Consider the following 25,271-nt stretch of genomic DNA (forward strand, 5'->3'; position numbering starts at 1 on the left):
TTTGACATGGTGTCGAGTGATCAATTATATATGTTTACGAGACTGATAACCATGAAATATATAGCACTTTCTGACTCGATTCACATGCATTTTTATCTGATTTATATCCATTTTGTCTTTATATGTAGTGTTATGTTTGTATTTTGATTATGTCATAGAGATTCCCCATTTGGAGTTGACATGAGATAAAGTGAAACAAAAGTGGCCTAAAAGTGGAGAACAAAATACATAAACATGAAGTACTTAAAGTGGCCTAACATGTGGCGTTCGCCACAGGGGCATAATGCTCGCCATGGCCCCCTCACTTACCATATCAACCACATTGAACTCATGGCGAACTCCATGAACTTCGTGCCCAGATTTTTAGCAACTGCATGACTCAGTTTCTCCCACTCACCCACCTTGTCCTCAACTAATCTCTACACGAATTCTTCATCACTTCAACATTTACAACACTATATATAGTTTTAGATTTTAGGTTTTAAAGGATCCAAGTTTTATTTTAGAGTTAAGTAGGCGGAAATATTCAGTTTGTAAAGTGCTTAATTGTTCATTCCTGACCGTTAGTACACCATAGTTTTCAGAGTTTTGAGCTTGTAATTGGATCAATTACTATTTAAGCATTTCCGTCCATTCAATTCTAGCTGATTTTTATTCAAGTTTTTTCATTTTAATTTCCCACACTGCATTTATTTCTGCTTTTAATTGTTTAATCATTTCCAATTGTTACTGTTTATTTTTCTAAATTTCAGTTATCATCATCACTTGTTAGTATGACTTTATATATATATATATATATATATATATATATATATATATATATATATATATATATATATATATATATATATATATATATATATATATATATATATATATATATATATATATATATATATATATATATATATATATATATATCATGCTAGTTTGAAGTACTACATTGAATAAACGTCAATTTATCATATTTCTTTCCGTAATAATAATAATAATAATATGAGTTTTGTTTCAATTATGTCCGGTTAAAATTCCTAGAGTTCGGATGTGAGGACCGTCGTCCGACGGGACTCAGTAAATCAAATTGGCGTATAATTTAAATATTAATATATTTTTTGGCTCTGATTTTTACTTTTTAAAGTCAAAAAGTTTTGCGCGAAAGCGAAAACACTCAGTTACTAGTCAACAGCGCGATGGTGTGAGACCGGTCATCTGATCGTAAAAATTGAATTTAATTTCTAAAAACAATGGCGGTGCTTTAGTCATTAATTATGATTTATTAGTTTTCAAAAAATGTTTTAAAGTTGTAATATATGGAGCAACAACATGACTTTTACGATTTCGAAACATAACACGGGCTGTGCAAAAGTGAGCAATGTTTTTAAGTTAATAATTTCTTCTGAAAAATATTTTAAAAACCAATATAAACACCAAAGATTTATTGAGTCCTAGAGGAGTGATTGGAAATTACATTCTGGTATCACTTTTTAATTGTTTTCAAAAATAAACTTTAATTTTATTCCCCTTCTCAAACAAAAATCGATCAACTTTAAATTTACATAACGATAGTAGATAGCGGTTAAGTTGACTGAAAGTCTCTGTGGGTTCGATATCTTTTGTATTAATTTGATAAAGTTCGTGCACTTGTAGATAATCTACCACAAGAGTCAGCCCAAAGCATCATCTATCAGTATTTGTACAGTATGCAAACACATTAAAGAGTAGTGGTGCAAACCCAGAAGCCATTAGACTGCGTTTATTTCCATTTTATCTAAGATATAGAGCTAAAGCATGGCTACAATCTCTACCTGCAAACTCAATCACCACTTGGAATGAACTCAAGAGGGTATTCCTAGCCAGATATTTTCCACCAAGAAAAACTGCAGTATTAAGGAATCATATAACTATGTTTAAATAAACCGAAGGAGAATCACTTTTTGATGCATGAGAAAGATATAAAGATATGCTAAGACTATGTCCTCATCACAGGTTAGAACACTGGATTATCATTCATACTTTCTATAATGGTATACTATACAACATTATAATGACCATAGATGATGCTACTGGTGGAGCCTTAATGAACAAACCCTTAGAGGAAGCCTACCAACTTATCAAAAACATGGCTCAGAATCATTACCAATGGAAAACTGCAAGAATTCAAGTTTAGAAAATCCAACAGAAATGAGGAATGTTCAAAGTCAATGGAATTGATTATCTAAATGCTAAAGTTGAGGCACTTACCCAAAAGATCAATAATTTAATTATAACCATTCCATCCATTGTAGCCGCTGTACCCCCAAACTGCGAAATTTGTAGAGTCCAAGGACATATGGCCACTGATTGCCAAATCTTGACCGGAACTACACCAAATCATGTCAATTATGCACAAGGAAATCCTTATTCCAATACCTATAATCCTAAATGGAGGAATCATCCCAACTTTTCTTACAATAACAATAACACGTTGTTTGTGCAAAGTCCTCCACCTACAAACTCTCCAAGTTATCAAAAGGGAACTGTTACAGCTCCTAGAAAGTCAAACTTAGAACTTATGATGGAAAACTTCATTGCATCCCAAACACAACAGAACAAATAGTTCATGAATCAAAATGTTCATACTAACGAGCTAGTAAAACAATTAGCAAATAAGGTTGAAACCATGTATACACACAACAAGATGTTAGAGACTCAAATCTCTAAAGTTGCCCAACAACAAGCATCCATTTCTGCTTCAACTGGCACATTTCCAGGATAACCTAAACCAAATCCTAAGGGACATGCAAACACTATCACACTATAAAGTGGAACAAAGTTAGATGGACCAGTAGACCCAAGAGTTGAAAACCATGTGATGTATAGGAGAGTAAAGAAAGAACCTGAAAAGATTATTGACGAGAGTCAAGTAATAAAAAAATAGTTGAAGAGGAAGGGACTATCACCAATAAGGATTCCATCGAGAAAGAGAAACCTTATGTACCTCCACCTTCGTATAAACCAAAGATATCATACCCTCAAAGACTAGCCAAAACCAAGAATGAGGGTCAATTTACGAAATTCATCGAGCTCCTAAAACAACTTCATGTTACTATACCTTTCACTAAGGCCATTACTCAAATGCCCTCATATGCTAAGTTCCTAAAATAGATCTTGTCTAATAAGAAGAAACTTGAAGATGATGAGACAATTGCACTCACCGTAGAACGTAGTACCATTATCCAAAACAACATGCCACCTAAATTGAAAGACCCTGGTAGTTTTTCTATTCCTTGTGTAATAGGAAAGTTTTTTATCGACAAGGCATTATGTGATCTCGAAACTAGCGTCAGTTTGATGCCTCTTTCCATATGTAAAAAACTAAAGCTAGGAGACTTGAGACCCACTAGAATGTCCCTCCAATTGGAAGATTGTTCTGTTAAGTACATTGTAGGAATGCTGGAAAATATTCCAATTCGCATTGGCTAGTTCTATATCCCTGCTGACTTCATAGTCATGGATATAAAGGAAGATTCTAATATACCCAACATTTTAGGGAGACCTTTCTTGGCCACAATCGGTGCGATAATAGATGTGAAATGAGGGAAGTTAACATTTGAGGTAGGAGAAGAGAAAATAGAATTTATCCTTTCTCAATTTCTAAATGCCCCTGTTATAAACAACACTTGTTGTTTTATAAACACCATTGATAAATGCATAAAAGAGTTAGCATCCACACCTCCCTAGCCAATTACATAATTAATAGATCTTCCATGCGAAGAAATGAAAGATGAGGATGAATACCATAGTTGATATATTGATGATAACCTAAGAGAATGCTTAGCACTTACACTTTATCCTATGCCAAGCCCTAAGCAACCATCAGTAGAACTTAAGGTTCTTCCCAAGAATCTAAGATATGAGTTTCTTGACGAATGACTTGATCGCTCAGTCATAGTTAGTGTTGATCTCAATGATGAAGAAACCAAGAGACTTTTGATAGTATTAAGGAAATATCATGCGGCTTTAGGTTATAACATTTATGATCTAAAAGGGATAAGCCCCTATGTGTGCATGCACATAATTATGCTAGAAGAGGACTTTAAAACCTCTAGAGAGAATCAGATGAGGATCAATCCTATCAGGAGCGATGTAGTAAGGAAGGAAGTACTAAAGTTGCTAGAAGATGGAATAATCTATCCAATCTTAGACAGTCAATGGGTTAGCCAAGCACATGTCATTCCTAAGAAAGGAGGTATTACAGTTGTAAAAAACGACAAGGGAGAGTTTGTAGCTAAACACACAGAAACTGGATGATGTATGTGTATAGACTACAGGAAGCTAAATAAAGCAACTCAAAAGGATCATTTTCCCCTTCCGTTCATTGATCAAACTCTCGAACGTTTAGCTAGACATTTATATTTTTGTTACTTAGACGGATACTCATGATTTTTCCAAATTCCAATTCACCTAGATAGACAAGAGAAAATAACCTTTACATGTCCTTATGGAACTTTCGCCTGCCATCGAATGCCACTTGGACTATGCAATGCTCCCACAACCTTCCAGAGATACATGATGGTAATATTCACAGACTTCTTAGACGACATCATGGTAGTTTTTATGGATGATTTTTCTGTACGCGGATCTACTTTTGAAGGATACCTAGCTAACTTAGAAAAAAGTTTTGGAAAGGTACGTGAAGGTCAACCTAGTACTAAATTGGGAAAAATGTCACTTCATGGTGAAAGAAGGCATAGTCCTAGGGCACATAGTGTCTGAAAGAGGAATTGAGGTTGATAAAACTAAGCTAGAAGTCATAGATAACCTCTAACCACCTAAAACAGTTAGAGAGGTCAGAAGCTTTCTTGGACACGCCATTTTTTACCAATGCTTTATAAAAGACTTCTCTAAGATTACTAAATCTTTAACTTGTCTTCTGATGAAAGATGTTGAAGTCACATTCAATGAAAAATTCCTTGAATATTTTAATCTCCTTAAAAGCGCATTAATCTTTGCCTCTATCATGCAACCTCTTTGTTGGAGTCAACAGTTTGAGATTATATGTGATGCCATTGACTATGTTGTAGGCGCTGTCTTAAGACAACGTAAAGATAAGAAATTACATGTCATATATTATGCAAGCAGAACTTTAGACTCTGCTCAAATGAATTATGCAACAACTGAAAAAGAACATTCAGTCGTAGTTTTTGCAATCGATAAATTTTGTTCTTACTTAGTAGAAACAAAAATTATCATCTACACGGACCACGCCGCTATATGTCATACCCCAAAATTTATCCCCCCCCCCCTTTTCATTTTCATCTAACCATTTGGTTTAAGGTTCATTTGCATTCATGAACATCCATATCATCTAGCGTATTAATCTCATCATAGATTCAAAGGTTTAAAGGTGATTATACTTAACAAACACCTAGGGTTTGCTTTAGGATCAAACCCTAGGAGTTGAGATGCTACAATCATTGTGGAGAGAACATCATGGTGATCAAGATACAAAACCCTAGTTATTAGGTGCTTGAGGCCTTAGAGGTTGCATCTTGGTATTCATTCCATACTAAACCCTAATCCTTGATCTTGGAGTTAGTGAACCTTGTAGTTTGATTTGAGGGGTGTGAAAACCCTAGTGTGGCTCAGAGCATTGATGCATTGCTTGTGTGGGTTACTTCTTGGTTTGAGGCCTCGGTTGATGCTTGGATTTGAACTTTGACCTAGTTGGAACCCTAGTCCATGGTATCTTGTGATTGGTCAAAGGCATGCTTACTTTCTCTTTGATTGCATGTCTTTTATTGGTCTCATTTGATCTAAGTCATACTTCATCCATTGGTTTTCATTGTCATCATCATTTGGTCCAAGTCTCATTCCATTTTCATCCATTGTTCTTATTTTGTATCAAGGTTCATTTAAGGTCAATTGGTCCAAGAACTCATTGTTTATTTGGTCAAATCATGTCATAGTCATTAGATTTCAACATCATTCATTCATACAAGGCACTTATTTACAATTTGGTTTCATTGAAAGTAAATGGTCAATTGAATCCTATTTTGTTGCATTATTTCATTAGAATATTCATTTTAATTAGGAAATACATTGCATTTACAAGATTCATCGAGTACATTGTCCAATATACATTTCATTGAAAGAAAATTACAAAGAATTGCATCATTTTTGCATAAGTGGACTTTTTGTCAACTATTGACTTTTTGGTCAACCAATTGACAAAGCCAACTTATCATTCTACCATCCCTAAACCCCTAATGTTCTTGTTCTTCATGACCACCTTTTTACTGTCCATCACCTACAAGAAGAATCCAAACACATGTTCATCTTCAATACCATAACCAAATGACCAAAACAAAATATTCCAAAACACATAGCCATGACATAACATCCATCACAATGCAACCATAGACATGGACCTAGCATTCACACATTTACCTAAACCATTTTAAAATAATGTATATCATCATCAAAAACCAAATGGCCTTATACCATGTGCACAACCATTTTTCCATATGCCACAATCCAAGTAAACATGACCTAAGCCATACACTATACCTAACAGCCATTCACCATCACAAACCTAGCAATCATACATGACTATCACAAGACTGTAGCATAATAACCATAGCAATGCAAACAAGACCATAACCATAGCTATGAACACGCCAAAGCAAATGCAAACATACCTCATATCGGCCTACAACAGTCACACAACAACATGAGCATCCCATACTATCTTGCAGTAAATACTATACCTAGAATTTTGCATCAATATTTCAACAACATGGCCATGTACCATCCGACATCAATTAACCTGCAACCATGTAACAATAAATCTACAGCAAACCATGGATCCAACCAAACCTACCATACATAAACCCTATAATAACCATTCCACAACAGCATGAGCAACAAGCCATTGCATCAACACAACATGCCACGGTCCTGTAATTTCAATACAATAAATCAGCAAGGTATATCAAACATTGAGTAGACCAGCTAATGCATCAACATCGAGCTACACCATTTTACATAACACACATCAATTCAACATTTTTCCATAACAACATTTAACAACTTAAACCAATTCATTTTCAGTAACAACTAACTCCAATTAACAACAACTTAACATCATAATTGAACTCAGATTAACAACTAACAAACATTGAATATCATGTTTAAAAGAAAGGTTACTAACTCAGTTAAAAGCTAATTCGAGTTTCCATTTCATCACATTAACTCACCATTAAACAAAAGTAGAAAATGAGAGTTTAACTTTTTAACTGAAACTAACTGAGATTTTTCACTACAACTAACTGATTCATTCCACTCTAACAAACCTAATCTAATTAACTGAAGCTAAATGGATCTAACTAACCAATTCACTATGTGATCACTTCCAACAAAATTTCATTGTAACCATCTAACAAAGTTAGATTGATCTGTTAAATCCTCCACTATAAATTCCTAGATTCATCAAATTCACTGAGATTATTCATTATTCATTCACCAATAACTCACGATTCATCAAAATCATCATCACTATCTCTGATTCTTACGAGCTCACATCCTCAAAATGATCTCACTAACTCACACAGTCACCACGATTCACAGAATTTGCAGAAGAAGTTTCAAAAATCAGAAGAGGTATAAGAGAAGAACTAGGAAGACAAAGAGGAGAAAGAAGGTTCAATATTCTTACCTGATTCTGGCGCTGCTCCGGTGAGTTTTTCGTCATCTTCATTATTTCGTTATGTGTGAATTACCGGAATATAGAGGGAGGTTAGGGGAATCAAATCCCTAACCTCTAGGGCTTTAATTCCGAGGGAGAGAGATTTAATTTTGCATATCAGGATCTAGGGTTCTTCAACTCTATGCTTCAATTCAGGTTATTCATGGAGAATTGGTTTGTTCTACTTTGATATTCGGTTTAGGGGAAAGAATTGAAGAAGTTTATCTGTTAATTTTGGACATTGAGGCTCCGCCGCCGCCGGAGGCGACATCTGGCGCGGCATAGGAGAAACTGAACTTGAAGAAGGGAGTTTCTTCGTGTTTGATTTGTTTTCATTTAATTCTGAATTGTAACACGTGATTAACATGTTTGGTGCTTGTTCATTGCGCACATGGCTTGTTGGGCCACACACACACACAATCCCTTTCACTTCAACCTTCAGCTTGTTGTGATCATGGGCTTTTTGGACCAATTATTCTATTCACACCATCCACACCGTGGCACCCCCTGCTTCCTTAGCTGAACTTTGATTTAGGCCCTAGTATGGGGCAGTGCAGTTTACACCTTGATTGTTTTGATCATACCCCCCTGTTTGTGCTCTATTTTGGCATTTTATTTCACTATTTTTCTTCCTTTTATTTTTGCTATTCTTTTTTATAATTGTTCATGAATTGATATAGAAATTAATTGTTAGGTTAATTAGTTTTTTAAACATGATTAATTGATTTAGTTAGAATTAATTGTGTGGTTTAATCTTTGTTTAACTATTGAAAAACTGATTAGAAAATATATGAGTTAATCTAGTTTTTTGTTTAGGTTTAAAATTGTCAATTGTACATGATACTTGTTGATTACTTGGCTTGATTTGATTTTTAATTCTTTCATGATTTAGAATTAGAATTCTTGTTTAGAGATTTAATTGATTAGAATTTATTTTGTTCATTTAGGTTTAATTGATCTTTTAATCATTGTTTTCTTGTTAGAACTCTGATTTGTTTTCTCTGCTTAAATTGTACCTTAACCATTGGCATGATCACTTAGACTTAGTTGTTTAGGATTTAATCCCTAGGGTTTTGCTAGTCCTTATCTATTTGTATTTGGATTTTCAACAATTCTTCCCGCCGATTGATTCAGTTGATCAAAGTTCGCTTTGATCAATTAAATCCTTAGATTATGCTTATTTCCCTTGTCTATTCAAGAGATCAAAAGTATCTTGATCACTTGATATGACCATTTTCCTATAACGGATGCACTAGATATGAAGCTATCATCAAGTTCAAGACTTCACATTCAATACAAGTCAGATAGTGCAGACAGACTGGATTGCTGTTTAAGCACTACAAAGGTTCAACTTCAACATTCGTCAGTTATGATGCAAATTGCACGTCATGAGACTTAATTAGTAGAGAAGGGATGAGAGGGAGCATTCATATCCTCATTCTGAATATCTCTGGGTACAGGACGAATGGCCCATTTTCTCATTGTATTCACCTCTACTCATAGACTTTAGTACAATTTAAATCGGGTAATTGACAAGTCTTTCTACATAAATGTGGGATGCAGACTAGAGATCAAGATATCAACCTTCTAGGGTTTCTTTACCCTATCTTTTCTTTATTTTAGAAAGACTAAAACCATTTTTATGAATAAAATCAAAAACAATTAAAAATACAATTAGAATTGTACGCCATGAGCCTTAAGTAATGGAGAAGGGGTAAGAGGGAGCATTCCTATCCTCATTCTGAATATCTTTGGGTACGGGATGAATGACTCAGTTGCTCAGAGTATTCATCTCTATTCATAGACTTTAGTAAGATTCAAGTCAAGACATCTTTTCAGAATAAAAGCAAACTGAACCCATCAAACTCATTTTTGCCTTTGGGCATCTTCTTTCAAACCTTTTCAGAAAGGACATGTTACTTCCGTTCTACTGTGAATGAAGCTTAAGCCTCCATGCGTGAGCATACAAGTAATATTTAACTGCTAGAGTGTGATCCAAGTGCATATCACAAACAAACAAATGCTTAAGTCTCTCGTGCTCGAACATACAAGCAAGTTGATTTTAGAACATGAATGTTAACATTGTTCATTAAAAGCAATTAACACAACCGTATTTTCTACCATGAACTACGCAACTCAGAATTTCTCATTGCATCATAAGGATACGTAGGTACAAGGGATCGAATCCTTGGCGAGCACACTAATTATTAAAATATTCTTATCTTTTGCGAGTAATCTTTAGATAGTAGCACTTCATGCGTAGAACAATTAAGATGGTTCTCATTGAGTACAACAACTATGAGGGATGCTAATACCTCCCTCTTGCATAACCAAATTCCGTACCCTTTTTCTCTTCCTCCGGGTTTTATCGATGTTTTCCCTTTCCTTCGAAAATAAATAAAGTTTGATGGCGACTCTGTTGTACCTTTGAGCGTGCAATGCACTCAGGTATATTTCACGTAGCTTCAGCTAACGACTCTATTGGGGACACCTTAGCAAGTCAAGCCTAGTTTTGTTTGTTTCTTTGCATGCTTTGAGTGTTTATCTTTATTGCTTTACTGACTTTTCTTTATGTTATTTACTGCATTCCTTTACTGCTTTAAATATTCATATTTTTCATTATTTTGGATTATTATATGTTATGCTCTCTGTTAGGTTGGGAAGATACTATATGAGAGAAGCTATATACCCGAGCTTGAGTATACACACAGGATAAACTCGTGGATAGTCGTGTTGACATGCGTTTCACGCATTGGGTTGGCACGATACCCGCACCCATACTAGATTCACTTGAAAGTACTTTTATCCAGCGAGAATTCGCTACGAAAGGGCATTTTCATTTGGGTCAATGAATCTGGGAGACCTTTTAGGGACCACCTTTGAGGACTAGTACACACCTGTGAGAGGGGATATTGGGTTTTTGCAGGAAACCAAGACCCTTCATACCATTATTCTCTTGTAAACATCGAACCTTTGATCCTACATTGAGTTACATGGGCAAATTATCTAGAGTGTCCAGATTATACAAAACCTTTGAATATATGATGCTTGCATAGCATTTCATCATATTAAAATTAATTTTTGCATGTGCATTTCCAGGGAATTCAAGAGCCTAGTCTTTGTTTGAGTGGTCAAGAAGAGAATGAGTTCTATCAGAAGAGGCATTTGTAGTTACAAGCTTGTGGAGCCTTAGTTGAAGACTTTGAGAGGATTTGAGACTCCTCTAGTTCTTGATAACAAGGAAGACTTCAAGAAGAACTATGGTAATCTCCTGGGTATTCTTAATACAGAAGTTAATACGATGACTATCCATACTCTTGTACAGTTCTATGATCCTCCATTGAGGTGCTTTACTTTCCAACACTATCAGTTGGCTCCAACTCTGGAGGAATATTCATATATTTTGGGGGTTGGAATTCTGGGTCAGGTTCCTTTGGTCAGTACGAAGGATCTTCCTAAGTCTCATTATCTAGTTGAAGTCCTTCATTTGGAGAAAAGAGAATTGGAACTCAACCTCAAACCTAAGGGTGGAACTCATGGTTTTACTTTGAAGTTTCTGGTAGACAAAGCCATTACCTTTTCTGAATACGGAAGTTGGAGTGCTTTCAATGCTATTCTTTCTTTTCTCATATATAGGATTGTGTTGTTCCCAAACATGGAAGATTTTGTGGATCTGGCCTCCATTAATATCTTCATGACCAAGATCCATGTTCCTACTTTTTTGGTTGATATTTACTACTCCATTCATGCGAGGAACCAGAAGAAGAAGGGAACTATTATGTTTTATGTTCCTATGTTGTACAGATGGTTCATGTCTCATCTACCCAACAAGGGTCCTTTCGTTGACAACAAGGGCAATCTTAAATGGTCTTAGAGGACCATGTCTCTGATAACTGAAGATATCTCATGGTACTCTCGAAGTTATGACGATGTCAAGATCATTCTTAATTATGGAAATTTCCCTAATGTTCCCCTATTAGGTACAAAGGATGGAATTAATTACAATCCGAGATTGGCATTACGTCAGTTGGGCTACCGGATGTTAGACAAACCAGACTCTGAGCAGTTGGAGGATTTTATCTTGTATGAAGGGTTTGACAATTCAAAGTTACATAATAGGGTCATCAGAGCTTAAGGAGAGATTCGTCTCCAAGGAAGGGCTGAACTGGGAAAGAAGAATTGTATAACAAAGGAAGCCTACACACAATGGGTTAAGGAGAGGGTCAAAGAAGTTTTGTTGCCATTTTCATATAAGCCTTCTATGAGCATCAAACCTATTGAGTCTGTTGTTGTTCCCATCTCCGAGATTGAAAAACTCAAGGAGGTTATCAAGGTGTTGGAAAAGTAAAATGTTGATATTCGATCTAACATTGGTAAACTCACTTTGGATAGGGAAAACTTGAAGCTCAACCTTAATCAGAAAAGGGAACGAGCATTTAAGGCAGCTAATGATGTTCAAGAAGAACAATATAAGAGGAGGAAGGTATGTGAAGCTTTGAAGGGAACTTATGGCAGCCTTTATGCCAAGAAGAAGCAACTTTTCGAAGCTCAGTACAAAGCCAGTAAGACAAAGATCAACTGCAAAGATCGACTCAGAAAGCTCCAAGACCATTTTGAGAGTTGCAAGAAGGAGTTGAAAGAAGAACATGGTTGTGCCAAGCAGCTAGAAGTTTCTCTCTCATAACACCAGAGTGAACTTAACCGGAGGTTTGAAGAAATCTGAGAGCTGAAGAGTCAAGCGCACAAGAATCTTGAAGATACCAACCTGCTCAACCAAGAGGTCACTCATTGGGAGAGGTATAACCGTCATCTTCAAGTTCTTTTAGATCAGAAGGAATCCTTCTTGCAGGACTTGCTGAATGGACCTAATTATACATTGTTGCACAACCTTCTCAAGGATGTACAATACTGGAATGACAAGCATGCACGTCTAACTCAGTTTGATGTTCATGCACTTTAAGATCTACACGAGATGTTTAAGGAGGATTATGATGTTATGTTTTGCACAACATTTCGTAGGCTATATTTCATTTTATATATGTCTGTAGAGTTGTATTTAAGAGGTTTCAGGCTGATAATGTTGTAGCTCATTGAGCAAATTGTTGAATTGTATTTGTACTCTTTATTCTTCCATATTGAATAAAATGAGTATTTCCCTTTATTTGGGCACTATCTCCTGTCTCTATTTTTATGCTCTATTATTACTCGTAACAATAGACAAATCTCGTGATTCCCTGGAAATCATGATAAATAAATAAAAGTAATATAATAAAAACTTTTTGCATGCATGCATCATTCACATGTCTTATTGCATTTCATAATAACAAGACTAATGAACTCACAGTTACTTGGCCTTCTATCAAAAGAATTATTGTCATCAAGTTGACTTCCCGACATCCATACAACACCCTCAATAATCAGAAGATAATCATGGATCAATTGGAACAAAATCAAGCTGCTATGAGGGAGGATATGATTACTATCAGGACCCATATGGATTAGCTAATGGAAGCAATGCAAGATATGGACAGGGGCCAGGAAGAGATCCGTCATGCTAATCTGAGAGTCGCTGTTGCTAATCATGTTGTGACAATGTCAGTGAATCCATTGAGGGGTACCGATACTCTAGTTGTAACTCAACCACCACCCGAGGGTGGTCCCGTTAACCAGAATGCTGCTCATACTTTCAACATCTTTGTCCATGGGGGATCCCAGACTGAGATAAATGATCATCCAAATGCCTTCTTCATTCCTAAAGTTGATTCAATCTATGATGCCTATGGGCCCTCACCTGCTGAAGTGGAGAAGAAGTTCCATGTTCTAGAAGAGAAAATGAAAGCTATTGAAGGTTTAGGTGCCTTCGGTTTGGATATTGTAGATATGTGTTTGGTACCCGGTGTGAAGATTCCTTCCAAAATCAAGATCCCTGATTTTAAAAAATACAAGTGGGTTAGCTCTCCAATGACCCACATTCAATCTTATTGTAGAAAGATGGTCGGGTACTATGACGATGAAAAACTACTAATGCATTTTTTCTAAGACAACCTCAGTGGGGCTTCCCTCAAATGGTATATGCAGCTGAATCATACACATATATGCACTTGGAGGGAGCTAGCTGAAGCCTTCCTAAAACATTATCAATACAATACAAATATGGCTCCAAATAGGACTCAACTCCAGAGTCTTACTAAGAAATCAGAGGAATCATTCAAAGAATATGCCCAACGGTGGAGAGATCTGGCTGCCAAAGTTCAACCTCCTATTTTAGAGAGAGAAATGGTAGACATGTTTATGAGTATCCTTCAAGGGCCTTATTTGGACATAATGGTAGGGAGTGCATCTTCGAAGTTTTCTGATTTGGTAGTCGCTGGTGAAAGAATTGAGAATTTTCTGAAAAGTGGGAAAATTCAGAGTGTTGCTGCTGAGTCGAATAGGGAAAAGAAGCCTTATGTCGGGTTTACTAAAAAGAAAGAAGGGGAGAAGAATACTGCCTCAACATCTAAAGGAAAGGGCAAGGCTCATAGGGTGCCTTATTATCAGGTTATAGAGGTAACCCTACTATGTATTGTAATATCCCAAAATTTATCCTTCCTTTCTTACCTTTTTCTTTGCATAATTTTCATACAATAAATCATCCCATGCATCATCATGACCATTTCATTTGGTCATTGGCTCACAAGCATGGTCATACATAAGTAGTGTTTATTTTCAAGTTTTACATTACTGCTATTCTTTTCATTTGTTACTGTACTTTCTTTTCTTTTTGCATGAGGAAGATTAAGATGGTGAGGCCCATGTGGGCCATCCCCATACTATTTTATGTTATTATTATTTATTGGGCCTAACCCATTATCCTTTACATATCACTCCTAATTATCCCATTGCACTCATTCCCCTTTGTTTCTTGCTCTTTTATTTTCTTATTTTTTTCGACTTGATTAATCACAAAAATAATTGTAATAAATAAAAATAACATTCTCAAATAAACAAACTCTTGATTAGTATCAAGATTTTCAAAATAAATTTCAAAAATGTTTTTTTAATCAAATTCAATCTTTTTTTTTAAAAATAAAACGAATCAAAACGCCTGATCATTTCAAGCCCTTTCAAAAATTAATCATTTTAAAAATAATTTTTTGCAATAAATAATCGGATGAAAAAGGATTAGTTGTACGTACTTGTCTCTCTTAGTCTCTGAGTATTTGGAGGATGGTTGTACTTAGCCTATAGTTTGAGTGCTCGTCTTCCGTTTCAAAATACATTAAATAACCTAATTTAGTTTATTCTTTCGTGGACGAAAAATATCAGTTGGACGTCATTATCCTCTTTAGTCTCGTGTATTTGTGTGATGGTCGTACTTAGTCTATTGCATAAATAATCGTCATCCATTAAAGAATATGACTTAATTCGCTTCACAAATTTCATGAATAACTTTGATAAAAAAGGATTAGTTTGACGTATTTGTCCCTCTTAGTCCCGAAGTATTTGAATAATGGTCGTACTTAGTCTCCCATTCAAGTACTCCTCCTCCTAAAATGATCTCAATCAATCAAACTCTTTTTCCGCCTTAGCGTATTATCAAAATTCATTCATAAATGAAAAATGCTTTGTCCATTCCAAGATGGTGCAAATAAAGCTTTGTTCATGCCATGTGCAAGAAGTCATAACACTTTCTGCTCGAATATGATGAAAACATAACTCTGTGAGATTCTAAGTTATGTTATCCATTATGATGCAGCTCACAATGTTCCCTAATTTCATGGATGAGTAGCAAGAATTTTTTTTCGCTCGAATGTGACTAAGCATATTTCACTAAAATTGACCAATCAACAAACATTTTTTTACCCAGAACTATGTAGCTTTGAACTCCTCGCCGCACCAGAGGATACGTAAGAGCGAGATTAAACGTCTCGTCAAGCACTATAATAAAAAATATAAAAATATATGTTTTCTTGCAAACAACTACATAGCTTTGAATTCCTCATCGCACCATAGGATACGTAGGAGCAAGACTTGCAATATTGTCAAATACCCTGATAAAAAACTTATTTTTAGTCATTTTCTTTTTTCCTTTCAACATTTTTAATAACTAGAAGAAAGAAAATAATGTTAAGCTAACATTTTATTTTCAAATCTAACTAAACGGTTCCCTCTGAGTACAACGAATGTAGGGGTGCTAATAGATTCCCCTCGTATAACCGACTCTCGAACCCGAATTTGGTTGCGATGACTATTTTCTTTTTCTTTAAGGGTTTTATCGATATTTTCCCTTTCCTTTTAGAATAAATAAAGTTCAGTGGCGGCTCTATTATCATCTCAAGCATGAGAGCACCCATGGTCATTTTTCACGCTGCGACACAGGGATTGCGAATTTCGACAATTATGTGCAATTTAAAGTAAATAACAACTAGGGACCTTCAAGGTTGATCTGGTTCACAAATAAAATAAGAAAATACTTGGAATAAAACTTAATGACTAAAGGAGATTAGATCTTCTTTTGACTCCCCTACTCATACTTATTGGCGAACTGTGCATTAATCAAATTTATAATATATTAAAGTATTATGGAAAATTAACACGACCACTGCACCCAATTTCTTGGTGTACAACTCACTAATCTACACAATAATTCCCAAATTCATTAAGCCAATTCAAAGTTATATTAGGCATCCAATTTCGTTAGTTCAAAATCCATGACTTTTAATTACTTATCCTAAGTTAATTACAAAGTTGACTAATTGCCCTAGATCCGATCAGTAGACTAACGATTATAAATCCCTACTCATCTGATATCGACTCATGCATTCATCAATACATAAAAAGAAATGAACACAAGGACAAATAAATAATAACAAGAACATAAAATAATTCGATTAACATCAAACAACCATAAGATACAACAAGTACAAACAGGTTTGTCAAAAAGACCTAATCCAAGAAATCCAGCTACTCATAGTGAACATAACAGATATCATGAGTTTAGATAGAGAAAACATGAAAATCAAAGAAGATAAAGGTCTTCAATGGCTTCCAAAAACCTCAAAATCATCAATTTGGTATCCCAAGCCATAACTTTCTCTATCGAAATCCGGACCCCTTAAAAAGTACACAAAATCTCTATTTATAGCAATTTTTGTGTGTCAGTGTGGCCCAACATTGCGCCTTGATGGATTTCATCGCGCCACAATAGGTTGCATCACACCACGATGGTCTGCATCGCGCGTGAATTCTTTGGGCCAGAGCTGTTTTTTTTCTCTTTTTCTCCAAATTATTTTAAAGTCCCATATTTTCCACTCTTAGTAGTTTTTGCTCCATTCTTCATATTTTGGCATGAAATTTTCCCATTAGTTCAATGATTTCATCCATTTTTTTGATAAAAATCACGCAATGATGTCTATCATTGGTAGTTTTTTGGTAAGGCAATAATGAAGACTTGTTATTTGATTCGGCGACACCATCAATGGTGATCATCATCAGAGAAGGGAGGGTTTATGAGGCTTTAGAAGTGGGATAATAATCAAAATAAATGAAATAATTAGAATAAACTGAATACAAATATCCAAAGAAAAGAACTTCAACAGGCAGTATGGCATATGCTTCATATACCATTGTGAGTGGCATCTTCTTGGTGATTGAATGAGGGGTGGACGATATGACCACACAAACTCATGAAGATGTTAACCCTAGATTCCTTTTGTGTCATCTAACTTCTTCTTGGTCCCCTTTAATATCACCTTGTTTTCCGATTTATTTTGCTCGTTTGCTTACAGATAGACAACATAAATGAACTTCGTTTTCTCTCCTATATGGTGACAGAAAACAACCAGGGTAGAGCTGGAGAATTGATTTCCACTTTCCTAAACGATAAATCATGGTGAGCAGAACTTACACATGATCTGTTGCCTTTATAAATGACAGACACTTTCCGTTGTGATCTTGGAGATAACTTCATCCTATATCCACTTGGTGAAATAGTCAACTCCAACGATTAGAAACTTTAGCTGGCCAAGCGCTAGTGGAAAATGGCACAAATTTTCCACTCCTCATTGGTAGAATGGACAAGGTGACATGACCGAATGAAGGAGTTTTGCTAGTGCATGATGAAAATTGGCATACTTATGGAATTTGTCACACTTCCTAATGAATGAGGCATTCTTCTTCATCAGAGTGGACCAATAAAAGCCCGGCCTTAATAAATTATGGGTCGGGGCTCGATCACCAATGTGGTCGTCGCAAGCCCCTGTGCACATCCATAATGAATAAGGAAATTTCATGTTCTTTTAGACATCTTAGCATGGGGGAGACTTTTCCCATTTTTTAAAAATTTCTTGACATCATGTTGTACATTGTTGTATTTTGCGAATTTTATTTGCCTCCAAGTCATCAAGAGATATTTTATTTGACTGTAGATAGCATATAATGGGTTTCATTTAGTTTTTGGTTTGGGAAACTTCAAGAGTATTGGTTTCACCCGCCTTGATATTAGGGGAGGCGAGATTATATTGAATTACAATGTGGCTATGCCCCATTCTTTTTATGCTAGAGAGATTGGAAAGAAGGTATGCCTTGAAATTTTGTTCCATAGGCACATACATTATCTCAAAAGCTTTGAAACATTCTAATAAGTCACATACCTTTTTTTTCCAGATATTTGATGAGCAGGAGCTTCTTCACTTGATATTCCCCAACAACTTGATTTTCCACCAACTTGGAGTTGCTTCGAATTTTAGATTCGAATCGCCCATTTCGAGGACGAGGACCATGCCAGCAATGAGGGCTTCATACTTTTTCTAGTTATTACTAGCCTTAACTCAAACATTAACAACTTCTCGATTAACAGGTTATCCCAGTTCCACTTCCTTTTAAGTTAGAGGCTCCATCTACATATAGTGTCCACGAGGAGGGATCCTCCTTGCCTACTAGCTAGCTGAATTTTACCAAAACATTAGTTTATACATATGGCTTGATACTTCCTCTGTGTATATACTGGATATCATACTGAGATATTTCAACTGCCCAAAATACCAACCTTCATGTTAGAGCTGCCTTCTTCAGGACTTATTGAATGGGGTAGTTGGTCTTTACCATTACCCGATGTTCTTGAAAGTAGGGTCTGAGTTTTCTTGTGGTTATCACAACTTCTAGACACAATATTTCAATATTCTAATATCATGCCTCATATCCCTTAAATACATTTCTCACAATAGAAAAATTTCTAAGCTTTTTCTATTTCTTGGACGAACACCAAACTCATCGCTTGGTCAGTAACAAATAGATAGCAATATAGGGGCGAGCCTGCTACTGGGTGCGTCAATATTGGGCGGAGATGTCATGAAGGTTTTAAATTTTGAGAAGGCCTCCTCGCACTCACTTGTCCATTTGAACTTCTCATTTTTCTTTAGAGTGGAAAAGAAATGAAAAGCCTTGTCACATGTAAAAGAAAGGAAATGAGGTAGGACAGATAAACACCCTGTTAGTTGTTGAACTTATTTAACATTGGAAGGACTCCTCATGTCGATGATGGCCTGACACTGATCAAGTTTTTCCTATATACCTCTCTTGGTTAACATAAAACCTAGAAACTTCCCTGCTTGTACGCCATAAGAGCACTTAGCGGTACTTAGGCGCATGTTGTAGTTTCTGACGCATTCTATGATATCTTCCAGATATGTTGCATGGCTACTTTCCTCTGAGGTATTTACTATCATGTCATCGATGTAGATTTATAGGTTGTGTCCTATCTACTTTGAGAATATCGTGCCCACAAGTCTTTGTTGGTGTAAGCCCTAGAGGCCAATACTTTTGATACTTGTATCGAATTATTTATTAATAATAAAAGGCTTTTTCTTTATTACGGTTGTTTAATAAAGTCCCTAGAATAGCTAGTCCGTTTAATACATCAAGTGTGACTTGATCATGAGACCACATTAAACATAAGGACACTATTCTTAAAGTATCCATAGTCGAGCTTTATTGTGAAGTGGGATAACATTAAAGCATTGAGACTATTATGTTTGTAGACTGATGATCACATCTCATGGATCATGGATAAAGAGTTATCAAGTCTTAAACATATGTATGAATATTAAGAGTAATATTTATACCGGATTGACCCGCTATGAGAATACTATATAGAAAGTTATGCAAAGTGTCATAAGTTATTCTCATGGTGATAATAGTGTATACCACTCTTCGACCTGAAACCACTATGGACCCTAGATGTAGAGTCGAGTGCTTTGTTGTTGATCCAACGTTGTCCGTAACTGGATAACCATAAAGACAGTTGATGGGTACTCCACGAAGCATGCTGAGGGACATGAGTGTCCTAGATGGAATTTGCCCATCCTGCGTAACAGGATAAATGTCTATGGGCCCAATATTGAACTGGACGAGGATGACACAGTGTATACCTTGTGTTCAATATAGACATAAGGGCAAAAGGGTAATTATACACATAATTATTATCACATGAGGTTTTCTCAGATCACATGACATTTTCGTGTCTTGGGTAGAAGTGATGTGTTGCTAGATACCGCTCACTGTTTAGTATGTTAAATGCGTGATTTAATATAATTGCCAACGTCGCGAAAACCTACAGGGTCACACACAAAGGACAGATTGATGAGAGATAGAGTAACTAAGGAACATCGTAAGGTACAGTGTACTTAAGTAGAATACGAAGTATGGTAAGGTACCAAATACTTAAGTGATTTTGGCATATTATGAGATATGGGCCAAAATACACTTAAGTGGGCTTTTTGGCTTGAAGCCCACACAAGTGGTTCTATAAATAGAACTCTTGTGCAGAAGCATTGTATGGGAATACAACACAACTAAAGAGTTGGAATTTCGTATCTCTCTTTCTCACTCAAAGCCTTCATTCATAACAGCTAGCACTGCGATTGAAGGAATCCGTTCGTGTGGACTGAGTAGAGACGTTGTCATCGTTCAACATTCGTGATCGCCACAAGAGGTAACGATTCTATCACTGATCATGCCCATTCATAAGGATCACTAAATGGAGAAAAATTTAAATTCCACTGCGCCTTGGATGGTAATTCTCCTACAGTGGTATCAGAGCCACTTACGAAACCATGAATCTGATATCTGTTTTTGTTCTGTATTAATGTGATTAAAGACAGAATGAATCAAAGATTAAATTGAGATCGATCAAGTTATATATATGATATATGTAATCCTGATGCAAAATACATTATATATGATATAGTGTTCTCGTTTCGTTCATTCAAACACTCAATGGTTGTTTTCCTTTGAGCGATCAATGGTCATTTGCTTCTTGATCCGACATTAGTATGGTGAAGCAATGACGTGTTGATCAATCATACTGAATTAACAATTGAGATGTGTTTGACGGTCTGAAATTGGTGCATCAGGGTTAGTGACGGCACAAGGGTTGTGTTGTCAGAGAGTTATGCGATTGGGGTTATGACTGCACAAGAGTTGTGCTTTCTGAACACTTTTTGGAACAGTGTTAACCGATTAACGCATATGGTTAACCGGTTAACGCAATACGAAATAAAATTTTGAGATTTTCAAACAGTGTTAACAGGTTAACGGTTTTGGTTAACCGGTTAAAGCAAGGCGGAAAACAGTTTTCCAAGAGATTTTCAAACAGTGTTAACCGGTTAACGCATTTGGTTAACCAGTTAACGCAAGGCAGAAAAGAATTTTCTAACAGTTTTTCAAACAGTGTTAACCGGTTAACGCATATGGTTAACCGGTTAACGCAAGGCAAAATTCACCCGTTCGGCTAACTCAGTGCTTTAAAAGTATCAAGTGTTGATGCGAAAAACGACGTCGATTTTAAATGAATTGTTCATTAAAATTTCGGCTTTGCGTAGTGTGATTAGTCGTCGAAATTTAATTTGGTTATAATTAATTAAAGGAATTAATAATAATAATAAAGTGTTTATTATTGTCTTGTGGTGATCGGTTATGGCCTTAGTTTTCCTTTATTCTGCTTTGGGTTTTAAAATACGACCTGCGTGTCGTGCCTCTCTCTTTATCTCTCAAATGTAACTTCTTTTCTCATCTCACTCCCTCGTATGTAAAACGAGTTTCTTTTTGTAATGTAATGATATGAAGAAAGCAAAGAAGTTAGTGCCAAAGGAGGACAACCTTGAAGATCTTGCTTGTAGAAGCTTAGATCGTTGTAGGTTAGCTTAGGTTCTCTCATTGGCTTGGGAGAACAATTGCGCTAGGGGCCATAACTGTTTCATTATGTATGTATGTTGATGCATGTGAATGTATGTTGATGCATATGAGAGGCGATTTATATGATAAATAAGCCGATGAGATCAGAATAATTGTAATTCCCTCAAATTGAATATTAAGTTTATGCTTTCCAAGTTTTAACACTCATCAAGACTAGTATCGGATAATGTAGGTTTTGCCTACGCGAGGTGCATGTTCTATATTAGTAAGGTGCAATGGGATAATTGTAATATCCAACTGTTAAAACAATGGTTCAAACTTAACTAAACAAATTATAATAAGATTATATATATGTTTAGAAGCAAGAGTTTGGAATGATCCATATGATGGATTGGAATAAGGAGTTATTCACCCAACTGAAATTTTCGAGAGTTGTATGAGATATAATTGGAAGGAGTTCCTACCTAAATAACCTAGTTTTGTGTAATCCGCCTAAGCGAACTTAGAACGAAGTGAAATATGGATCTCAATCCACTAGAAAATCTTCCAACGGGATTTTCCGAATCAAATGATAAGGGTCATTTGTTTTGAATAAAATAGTGGGAGCATATTTAATTAAAGGCCTAATTAAATATGTCAATGATACTTATATTTTCATTAATCCTTGTGTAGATTACCATGACAACAAACACCTCTAACAACATCTTGCGATCAATCCTTGACAAGGAAAAATTGTCTGGGACAAATTTTCTAGATTGGTACCGAAACCTGAGGATTATCCTCAAACATGATAAAGGGAAAGGCAAGGAAGTTGCCAAACCCAAACCCACTATTGCTGCTTTAAAGCCTAGTGGAAGCATAGAAAAAGAAGGCACCTGCTTCCATTGCGGTAAGACCGCACACTGGAAGAGGAACTGCCCAAAGTACCTGGAAGATAGGAAGAATGGAGTAGAGACTCCAACTTCAGGTATTTTTGTTATTGAAATTAATTTATCTACTTCTGCATCATGGGTATTAGATACTGGATGCGGTTCTCACATTTGTACAAATGTGCATGGACTAAAAAGGAGTAGAGATTTGGCAAAAGGTGAAGTCGACCTACGAGTTGGCAATGGAGCAAAGGTTGTTGCCTTAGCCGTAGGAACTTATGAATTGACTTTACCTAGTGGTTTAATAATTCAGTTAGAGAACTGTTATTATGTTCCAGCAATTAGCAGGAATATTATTTTCGTTTCTTGTTTGGACAAGTTTGGTTTTTCATTTATAATAAAGAGCAACTGTTGCTCAATTTATTTGAATGATATATTCTATGCTACTGCACAAATGAACAATGGACTATATGTCCTTGATCTTGAAATGCCTATTTATAACATTAATACTAAAAGGATTAAACCTAATGAGTTAAATCCAACTTACCTTTGGCATTGTCGATTAGGCCACATAAATGAGAAACACATTTCCAAACTCCATAAAGATGGACTCTTGGACTCTTTTGATTATGAATCATATGAGACATGCAAATCTTATTTAATTGGAAAGATGACAAAGTCTCCATTCACAGGAAAAGGTGAAAGAGCTAATGATCTTTTGGCCCTCATACATACTGATGTATGTGGACCACTGAACATACCAGCCAGAGGAGGTTTTCAATACTTCATCACATTTACTGATGATTTCAGTAGATATGGTTATCTGTATTTAATGAAACACAAATCAGAGTCCTTTGAAAAGTTCAAGGAATTCAAGAATGAAGTACAAAACCAATTAGGTAAGAATATTAAAACTATTCGATCAGATCGAGGTGGTGAGTATTTAAGCCTAGAGTTTGATGACCATCTGAAAGAGTGTGGGATCCTATCCCAACTCACTCCTTCTGGAACACCCCAATGGAATGGTGTATCTGAGAGAAGAAATCGAACCCTGTTAGACATGGTCCGATCCATGATGAGTCACGCCGATCTTCCAAACTCCTTTTGGGGACATGCGCTGTTGACAGCAGCTTACACACTTAACAGTGTTCCATCCAAAAAGGTTAAGAAGACACCATATGAGATATGGAGTGGTGAGAAACCACATATGTCTTACATGAAGATTTGGGGTTGCGAAGTTTATGTGAAACGACAAATTTCAACTAAGCTTGAGCCCAAATCTGACAAATGCTTATTTGTGGGGTATCCTAAAGAAACAAGAGGGTATTACTTCTACAATCCTTCTGAGGGCAAAGTGTTTGTCGCTCGAACTGGAGTTTTCCTAGAAAAGGATTTTATTTCCAAAGGAACCAGTGGGAGGAAAGTAGAGCTTGAAGAAATTCAAGAATCACAAAGCATCGATACACCCATGGAGGAATTAGAGCAGGAAACACAAGTGGTTGTGGAAGAGCAACCTGCTCAAGTAGAACAAGACCAACGTAGGTCAAGCAGGATACGTCACCTACCTGAGACATATGGATATCTCATAACAGATCAAGGTGATGTATTACTCATGGATCAAGATGAGCCTGTGACCTACCAAGAGGCCATAACTGGTCCCGAGTCTGAGAAGTGGCTAGAAGCCATGAAATCTGAAATGGATTCCATGTACACAGACCAAGTTTAGACCTTGGTAGAGCCTCATGTAGGAGTTAATCCTATAGGATGCAAGTGGGTCTTCAAAAAGAAGACTGACATGGATGGTAAAGTACATACCTATAAGGCAAGACTGGTTGCAAAAGGATATAAACAAATTCCTGGGGTTGACTATGATGAAACCTTTTCACCAGTTGCAATGCTTAAATCTGTTCGGATTTTACTTGCTATCGCTGCATATCATGATTATGAAATATGGCAGATGGATGTCAAAACTGCTTTCCTTAATGGGAATCTTCTTGAGGATGTGTACATGACACAGCTTGAAGGATTTGACATACCAGAAGAAGCCCAAAAGATATGTAAGCTACAAAGATCAATCTATGGACTGAAGCAAGCTTCCAGAAGCTGGAATCTTCATTTTGATGAAACGGTAAAACAATATGGATTCATCAAGAACGAAGATGAGCCTTGTGTCTACAAGAAGGTTAGTGGGAGCACGATCGTGTTTCTGGTGTTATATGTAGATGACATATTACTCATTGGAAACGATCTCCCTACCCTGCAACAAGTAAAGTCTTGGTTGGGGAAATGCTTTTCTATGAAGGACCTAGGTGAAGCAGCCTATATATTAGGAATCAGAATCTATAGAGATAGATCACGAAAATTGCTTGGCCTAAGTCAGAGTACATACATAGACAAAGTGCTGAGACGCTTTAATATCCATGATTCCAAGAAAGGATTCATACCTATGCAACATGGCCTGTGTCTATCAAAAACACAATCCCCTTCAACTAAGGAAGAAA

General features: G+C 36.1%; 1 long non-coding RNA gene and 1 other non-coding gene across 2 annotated transcripts; both read right to left on the reverse strand.

Annotated features, from left to right (window-relative positions):
* Positions 1-1,881: 1,881 nt before the first annotated feature.
* On the reverse strand, positions 1,882-1,989 carry LOC127124573 (small nucleolar RNA R71). The gene has a single exon (XR_007804049.1). It is a non-coding gene; the product is annotated as a small nucleolar RNA R71 (small nucleolar RNA).
* A 4,070-nt stretch (positions 1,990-6,059) lies between these two features.
* Positions 6,060-8,117, reverse strand: LOC127120223 (uncharacterized). The gene is made up of 3 exons (XR_007803156.1): positions 7,697-8,117; positions 6,681-6,939; positions 6,060-6,289 (listed from the first exon to the last, which is right to left on the reverse strand). It is a non-coding gene; the product is annotated as an uncharacterized LOC127120223 (long non-coding RNA).
* Positions 8,118-25,271: the final 17,154 nt, after the last annotated feature.

This window comes from Lathyrus oleraceus, chromosome 2 (genome assembly GCF_024323335.1).
Source record: "Lathyrus oleraceus cultivar Zhongwan6 chromosome 2, CAAS_Psat_ZW6_1.0, whole genome shotgun sequence".
Lineage (NCBI taxonomy): Eukaryota > Viridiplantae > Streptophyta > Magnoliopsida > Fabales > Fabaceae > Lathyrus > Lathyrus oleraceus.